We start from the raw sequence: 7139 nt of genomic DNA on the forward strand, positions 1-7139 counted from the left end.
GGTGGAGGCGTTAAAAAGAAAAGCTTACTAAAACTGATACATGTTTACGTACTTAGTAGAGTGCGATGTCACTCCCTTCCTATGTCTAAGAGCGGACGTAAAGGGGAATATGGACTCCCTCATCCGAAGATGTATGCCCTAGGAATCCCGATGAGCCCCTCGGCAAACAAACTGCTCTCTATGGCGGTGCACAATAGCTGGGAATAATACATGGAGGCTGTTCGCATGGCGCAGCTAGAGAGACTTAGCAGCACCACCACTGGCAGAGCTATCCTGCAGAGGGTGGGCTTGCACACCGACCGCGGGCTGCACCGTAAAACTGACCTCCCCTCTAAATGCACGGATAAAATAGCAATACCCCCAATCCCGAGGAACATGCGTCCGGAGCGTAATACCTATAGGAGGAATAAGAGCCGAGGCACTTACAAAACGCTTCGAGAAAGTGAAACCCGAAGAGGCCGCCTACGTGGACGCGCCTTGTGGGAAGTCAGACGCGGCGGTTGCCCCAGTAGTCAACGGACTTCGCGCCCCCCGCGTCGGCAGTCACTATTCGCAGCCGCAACATAGAGACGGCCGAAGAAGTTGCCATAGCACTCACTTGCGTTGGAACAAAATTGGTTTTGGGGACAGGAAATGGCGCATTATCTGTCTCATATATCCTTGGACACCTGAACCGCGCCGTAAGGGAAGGGATAAAGAAGGGGGTGAAAGAAGAAAGGAAGAATATGTGCCGTAGTGGAGGGCTCCGGAATAATTTCGACCACCTGGGGATCTTTAACGTGCACTGACATCGCAGAGCACACGGGCGCCTTAGCGTTTTTCCTCCATAAAAACGCAGCCGCGGCGGTCGGGTTCGAACCCGGGAACTCCGGATCAGTAGTGGAGCGCCCTAACCACTGAGCCACCGCGGTGAGGCTTGGAACAAAAGCAAAATTAGGTTTTGGTGGCGGCAGATGAGTCACGTCATAGATGTCACATGGCTTCTCCTCGATTCAAGGCGAACTTGCGCACGCGGCGAAGATGCTAAGGAGTGTAGTAGTAAAAAGTGTCGCTTTTAAAACCACTACAATATATTAAAGCGAAAGCTTTACTTGCCGCGAACTTGCGATTTCTCCGTGGCCGCACTCCGAGGAGGCACATGGCGTCACAACGCGCTCCTGGCCACGGATATTTCTCTCTTTCTCTCTCTCTCTCGCTCCCTAGTCACAACTGCGCATGCGCCACTAGTAGCACCGAGCCACAGGTGTTCCTCCGCAGCGCAGCTCCGCGCCTTTCCTCAAAATACAAATTTCAATTTTCAGTTTTCTTTTTCTTCTTCTCTTCCTCCTTTATTCCTTCATTTACGGCGCGTTTCGGGTGTCCACCGAGATATGGGAGACGCGGTTACTGCGCTTTGCGAGCTCGCCATGCCATTTGGCATTATGTCACACCGCGCAGCTCACCGTAGCCGCCGTTTTGTATAAAGTCACATCGCGTTCCTCGTCTTTGCGCTCGCCTCCACTCGCTTCGTCAGCTTCGTCGCATGCCTGATAACATGTCGGAGGATTGAAAAGGCAAGCTCGCGTGCGCCGCAACCACATTTGTGTCGTCTCTAATGCGACAACAACATAGGTAGACAACCAGACTAGCCTGGACTTGCAATCATGGTTAACCAAGGCTCACCATGCTATGTCAGCTTGCGCTAGGTATATCCTGGCATAGCCGAGCTAAGCCACTGCTAATTTTTGCACAGTACACGGGCCTCTACCATTTATTTAGGAAAGGAAATGGCGCAGTAATTGTCTCGCATCTCGATGGATACCTTATCCGCACCGTGAAGGGAGGGAGGAACGTGTAGTGAAATGAAACAAGAGGTGCCGCAGTGGAAGGTTCCGGAATAATTTAGACCACCTGGGTATCTTTTAACTTGCACTGACATCACTGAGCACACGGGTGCCTATTGCGTTTCGCCACCATCGAAACGCGGACGCCATGGCCGGGATACCAGGCAACTCCGTCTTTGTAGCCAAGCGCCCTAACCACTGAGCCACCGCGGCGGCTTCTAGCATTTCGCATCCATCAAACAGTACCGCCGTGGTCGGGACCAAACCCGCGTCTTTGGGGCAAGTAGCCGAGCACCATAACCGTAAATGCATTACTGAATTTAAGTCCGCCCGGTATCGGGAAATTCAAATGACGACAGAAAAAAAACGCACGCACACTGTGGATGCATGGGGCACGGCGGGTCGATCCACCGCGGCGGAAAGCTAACGACTGGAGCCAAGGCTCTGAATCCAACTCGCCCACTGCAACGCGAGTGTTGAAGCGAGAAGCTCTAGGCGACTGGAATTCGCCACGAGAATGTGGCGGGCTGATGAGATTGGGCTTCCGTCGCTATTGGTTAGCTCGGATGCTCTGTGAAAGTTGCTCACCTTTTCAACGCACGATGACAGCAACCACTTCTAACGGTAGTCAGTCCTAGCTGTGGAAGGCTGCCACCCGACACACAGCTTCTTTGTCCCCTTCTTCCAACACTGAGCCCGCCGCCGGCGACACCTATGCAGCAAGGGCGAGAAAAAAGCGAAGAGCACGTGGCAAGGTGTTCTTCACGGCACGCTGATATCACGCGCTCACGAGCCAACCGCCCACGCCTGGCGGCCGTTTGTGGCTCTACTCCTCTTAGTCGTGGGCTAAGACACATTACGCGACAGCGCATACAGCTCGTTTTGTCGAAAAGCCGTCGCGTAGTAGTCGGCACGTGGTGTCGGAAATAATGGGGACTTCGTAATTAAACCTTATCGTGGTAATTTGTGGCTACAGTTATTGATTGTTGTGTGATAGACGACGACGAGTTAATGAAATCATTGTAAGTAATTGAATAACTGATTACTGAAAACTGTAAAAAAATTTAATTAGAGGTTTCAAATGTGTCAAAATGCTCAGAATTAAATCCAGTGCTTGATGATGCTAATTTTAATAAGCAAATTTCGACTCTGTAATTGATGAATTTTTTAATTGCAACATTTGAAAATTTGTCCGCCAACACTGCTCCACTGTTCGACTTAAGAGCAGGCGCAGAAGACCAAATCCAAACATCCGCGGATGTTTTTTCCCGGAAAGTTCTTTCTAAGTAGGGTGCCTTGATGCCAGCGCAACGGCGGCTTTGGCATCGAGGCACCCTACTTGGATGGATGTATGGACGGATGGATGGATGGATGTATGGATGGATGGATGGATGGATGGATGGATGGATGGATGGATGGATGGATGGATGGATGGATGGATGGATGGATGGATGGATGGATGGATGGATGGATGGATGGATGGATTGATGGATGGATGGATGGATGGATGGATAAGGCTGAACCTTTTAAATCGTTCGGCGGTTCAAGCCACCTAGCCATGACATGTGAAATCTTACACGTCTTGATTTTAGCCATCAATCAGATAATCTTCGCTTGATTACTTCTGCCCGGATAAAATCTACTTTCCCTTCGCTGTCCTTAAACCCCAATGCTTTGGATAAATCCGCCACGATCCTTTCCACTGTAGGGTAAAGACTTTTACAGAAAAGTATCAAGTGTTCAAGTGTTCAGCCGTTTCCTCCTCCTCTCCGCACGCAACGCACAACGTGTCTCTCTCGCGGTACCTGACTCTATATGTCTTTCGGCAAAACTCGTCCTGGCCTCAAACAATTTCTAAGACACAAGCAGCGCCATCTATCTCATCGGTTTTGCACTACTACTGCGATTTACAGCCACCTTCTCTACATCCGGTATATTTCCTTGTTGCATCAGTTAATAAATTTTTTAAATGTGTGCATCACAACAATATAATCGTTTGACACCATCCGGAACCCCCTGCAACAAACGGTTCTGCCGTAATGGCCGTCTGAATTTCCTCGTAATGCATAGTTTCAGGGCGGAAAGGTTGCCTTTGCGAATGCCACACATAATTTGAGCTTCATCTGAATTAGAAAATTTATCCTCAGGAACATGGCAAGTCATTCGGCACCAGTACGAACATTCTGTGTCGAACGCGTGGCCCCCAAATTTTATGTATATGATGGCACGCGGGGGGGGAGGGGGGGGGGGGGGGGAGTCCCAATTCGATGGCCGGTATGCTCGCACGTATACCGGGCGTGACAAGAAAGTCTAAGTAATTTTCAAAAATAGGATTTATGAGGCACAAATACGGATTTTGCGGCATAGTATTGCCAGGGTTGGCGGACGCCAGAAAAGTGGTGAATCATCCTATGTAGTAAGATGGTTAACTAATTTCCAATGACAAACTTTCAAGCTTAGAGATAGGCGTCTAGTTGCAATTAAGGATTCGTAGCCGGCCGTCATATCAGTTTCTGGAATTTCCACAACGCGATGACCCTCGCTCTGTGGCTCAACAAAATTTGGCTGCATCGTGCGAAAGTACTTGCGCTTTCGAAAGCGTGCAGGCAAAGCATTCCCTGCAGTGCACGTAACTAGTCGAAAAATTGGCTGGGACACTCAAGCTACGCCTTGAGGGTATGATGCGATAGCGTAATGGGTTAATTCCCATGCATGCAGAAGGTCGCGCAGCGGCAAACCACGTAGAAGCGCTGCTAGGCGCCTTGCGGAAACGCCCCGGACTGAAGTTGCAGTCGAAGCTCGTCGGCACATCGGCCTCGACAAACCCGATGTCACGAACGCCAGTATAGCTTCCGCGCCGAAAGAACGAGCAGCAATCCGAAAGCTTCGTGATAACAATAATAATTGGTTTTGGGAGAAAGGAAATGGCACAGTATGTCTCACATATCGTTGGATACCTGAACCACTCCGTAAGGGAAGGAATACAGGAGGTAGTGAGCGAAGAAAGGAAGAAAGAGGTGCCGTAGTGGTATGCTCCGGAATAATTTCGACCACCTGGGGATCTTTAACGTGCACTGACATCGCACAGCACACGGGTGCCTTAGCGTTTTGCCTCCATAAAAACGTTGCCGCTGCGGTCGGGTTCGGACCCGGGAACTCCGGATCAGTAGCCAAGCGTCCGAACCACGGAGCCACCGCGGCAGGTAAGAAAGCTTCGTGGTGAACGCGCCTTGGATGTGCACTGCGTTGTTAGCCGCTCGCCGCGTGATTCCTGCCGCCCACTTCGCCCCACTGCGCCCGAACGAGACGAGCAGGAGGCGCTGCCGTCGCGCGCTATCTGTTGGGGCAGTGGCGTACATTGCGAGGATGTGGTCTCCCTACCCCCTCTCAGGCTCGGCCGAAGCCTAAGCCCCAATCAGGAGGTGAGGCCGTCGGCTGAGGACGGTGTAGCTGATGCTTCACGGCCTCAGCCGCCATGCGGGTTGCTTTGCGTTGCGCGTTGGGGTCCTCGCTCCGCAGCAGCGCCTGCCAGGCTTCAAAACTAGTTATGTCTTGTTTAGCCCCTGGTGAGCTAAAGATTACAATGTAGTTGATGGCGTCAAATTTCAAAATTTGCGTCTAGAGAAGATAGGCGGATCTTTCTAAAAGCATCATCATTCATTATCATTATCAGCCTTACCACACCCACTGCAGGGCAAAGGCCTCTCCCATGTCTCTCCAATTAACCCTATCCTTTGCCAGCTGCATCCACCCTTTGCCTGCAAACTTCTTAATCTCATCCGCCCACCTAACCTTCTGCCGCCCCCTGCTACGCTTACTTTCTCTTGGAACCCACTCCGTTACCCTTAAAGACCAGCGGTTATCCTGCCTTCGCATTACATGCCCTGCCCAAGCCCATTTCTTTCTCTTGATTTCGACTAGGATGTCATTAACCCGTGTTTGTTCCCTCACCCACTCTGCCCGCTTCCGATCTCTTAACGTTACACCTATCATTTTTCTTTCCATGGCTCGCTGCGTTGTCCTTAACTTAAGCATACAACGCATGAAACATAACGCACACTACCGAAATCATGCGCAGAAAAATTTTAGACCCTCTTGAACCTATGCTAGTGGGCGCAAGATTTTATGCAATAAACGTTTAGAGTTACTGCGCAAAAAAAGCGGTGTCCTACATGAAGGACGCTAGACATATATGGGTTAAACGTGCACTGACATCGCACAGCACACGGGCGCCGTAGCGTTTTTCCTCCATAAAAACGCAGCCGCCGCGGTCGGATTTGAAACCGGGAACTCCGGATCAGTAGCCGAGCGCTCTAACCACTGAGCCAACGCGGGGGACTAGCCGCGCCTTTGTTCATTCCAAGCCATCGAGCTGGCAATAAAGACAAGCAATGAAAGCTGGCGTGGTGGTGTGGTTAGCGTGCTCGTCTCGGACTCAGGAGGCCCTGGCTCGATTCCAGATCTCGAACAATTTCCTTCTCGGTTTTTATGTATTACTGCTTGTGGGATTTTTCGCTCACGGCCAACAACGCCGACGATGACGCCGGCTTTTTGCGACATAGGGCCCTTAACAATATCGCGTTAAAAATTTTGACGAGCGACAGTGGCGAAGTTAATCGCATTTTCGAAATTATAAAAAAACTGATATAGTGGGCACTAACGCCGGGTTAGAACCCGTCCGTGGCGGCAGCGTTTTTATGGATGGAAAACGCTGAGACGCATTATCTGTACGACGTCAGTGCACGTTAATGATCCCCAGGTGGTCGAAATTATTCCGGAGCCCTCCAGTACGCACCTGTTTCTTCCTTTTATGTTTCACTCCCTCCTTTATCCTTTCTCTTACGGAGCGGTTCAGGTGTCCGCCGATATGTGAGGCAGATGCTGCGCCATTTCATTTCCCCAAAAAACCAGTTTTCCAATTTTCGGTTACTAAGAGTCACCCGCCGCGGTGGCTCAGTGGTTAGGGCGCTCGGCTTCTGATCCGGAGTTCCCGGGTTCGAACCCACCGCGGCGGCTGCGTACCGATGGAGGCGAAACGCTAAGGCGCCCGTGTGCTGTGCAATATCAGTGCACGTTAAAAATTCCAAATTGGTCGAAATTATTCCGGAGAACTCCACTACGGCACCTCATTCTTCATGTCTTCTTTCACTCCCACCTTTCTCTCTAGCCCTTACGGCAGGTTCAGGTGTCCGCCGATATACGAGATAGACACTGCGCCATTTCCTTTCCCCCAAAACCAATTTCCATTTTAAAGTAAAAGCTTTACTGGCCCCAGGTTGAGCAGTTTCGCGTGATTCCTGGAGAGCCGTGCTGCGG

At 50.8% G+C, this 7139-nt stretch overlaps 1 protein-coding gene across 1 annotated transcript in view; it reads right to left on the reverse strand.

Moving 5' to 3' along the window:
* Positions 1-2506, reverse strand: part of LOC144123801 (uncharacterized) — a 46131-nt gene extending 43625 nt beyond the window's left edge. The window contains exon 1 of the mRNA XM_077656549.1: positions 2412-2506. The gene's annotated coding sequence lies outside the window, so the exon portion shown is untranslated. The remainder of the gene's footprint in view (positions 1-2411) is intronic.
* Positions 2507-7139: the final 4633 nt, after the last annotated feature.

Source organism: Amblyomma americanum, chromosome 3 (genome assembly GCF_052857255.1).
Source record: "Amblyomma americanum isolate KBUSLIRL-KWMA chromosome 3, ASM5285725v1, whole genome shotgun sequence".
In the NCBI taxonomy this organism is placed as follows: Eukaryota; Metazoa; Arthropoda; class Arachnida; order Ixodida; family Ixodidae; genus Amblyomma; species Amblyomma americanum.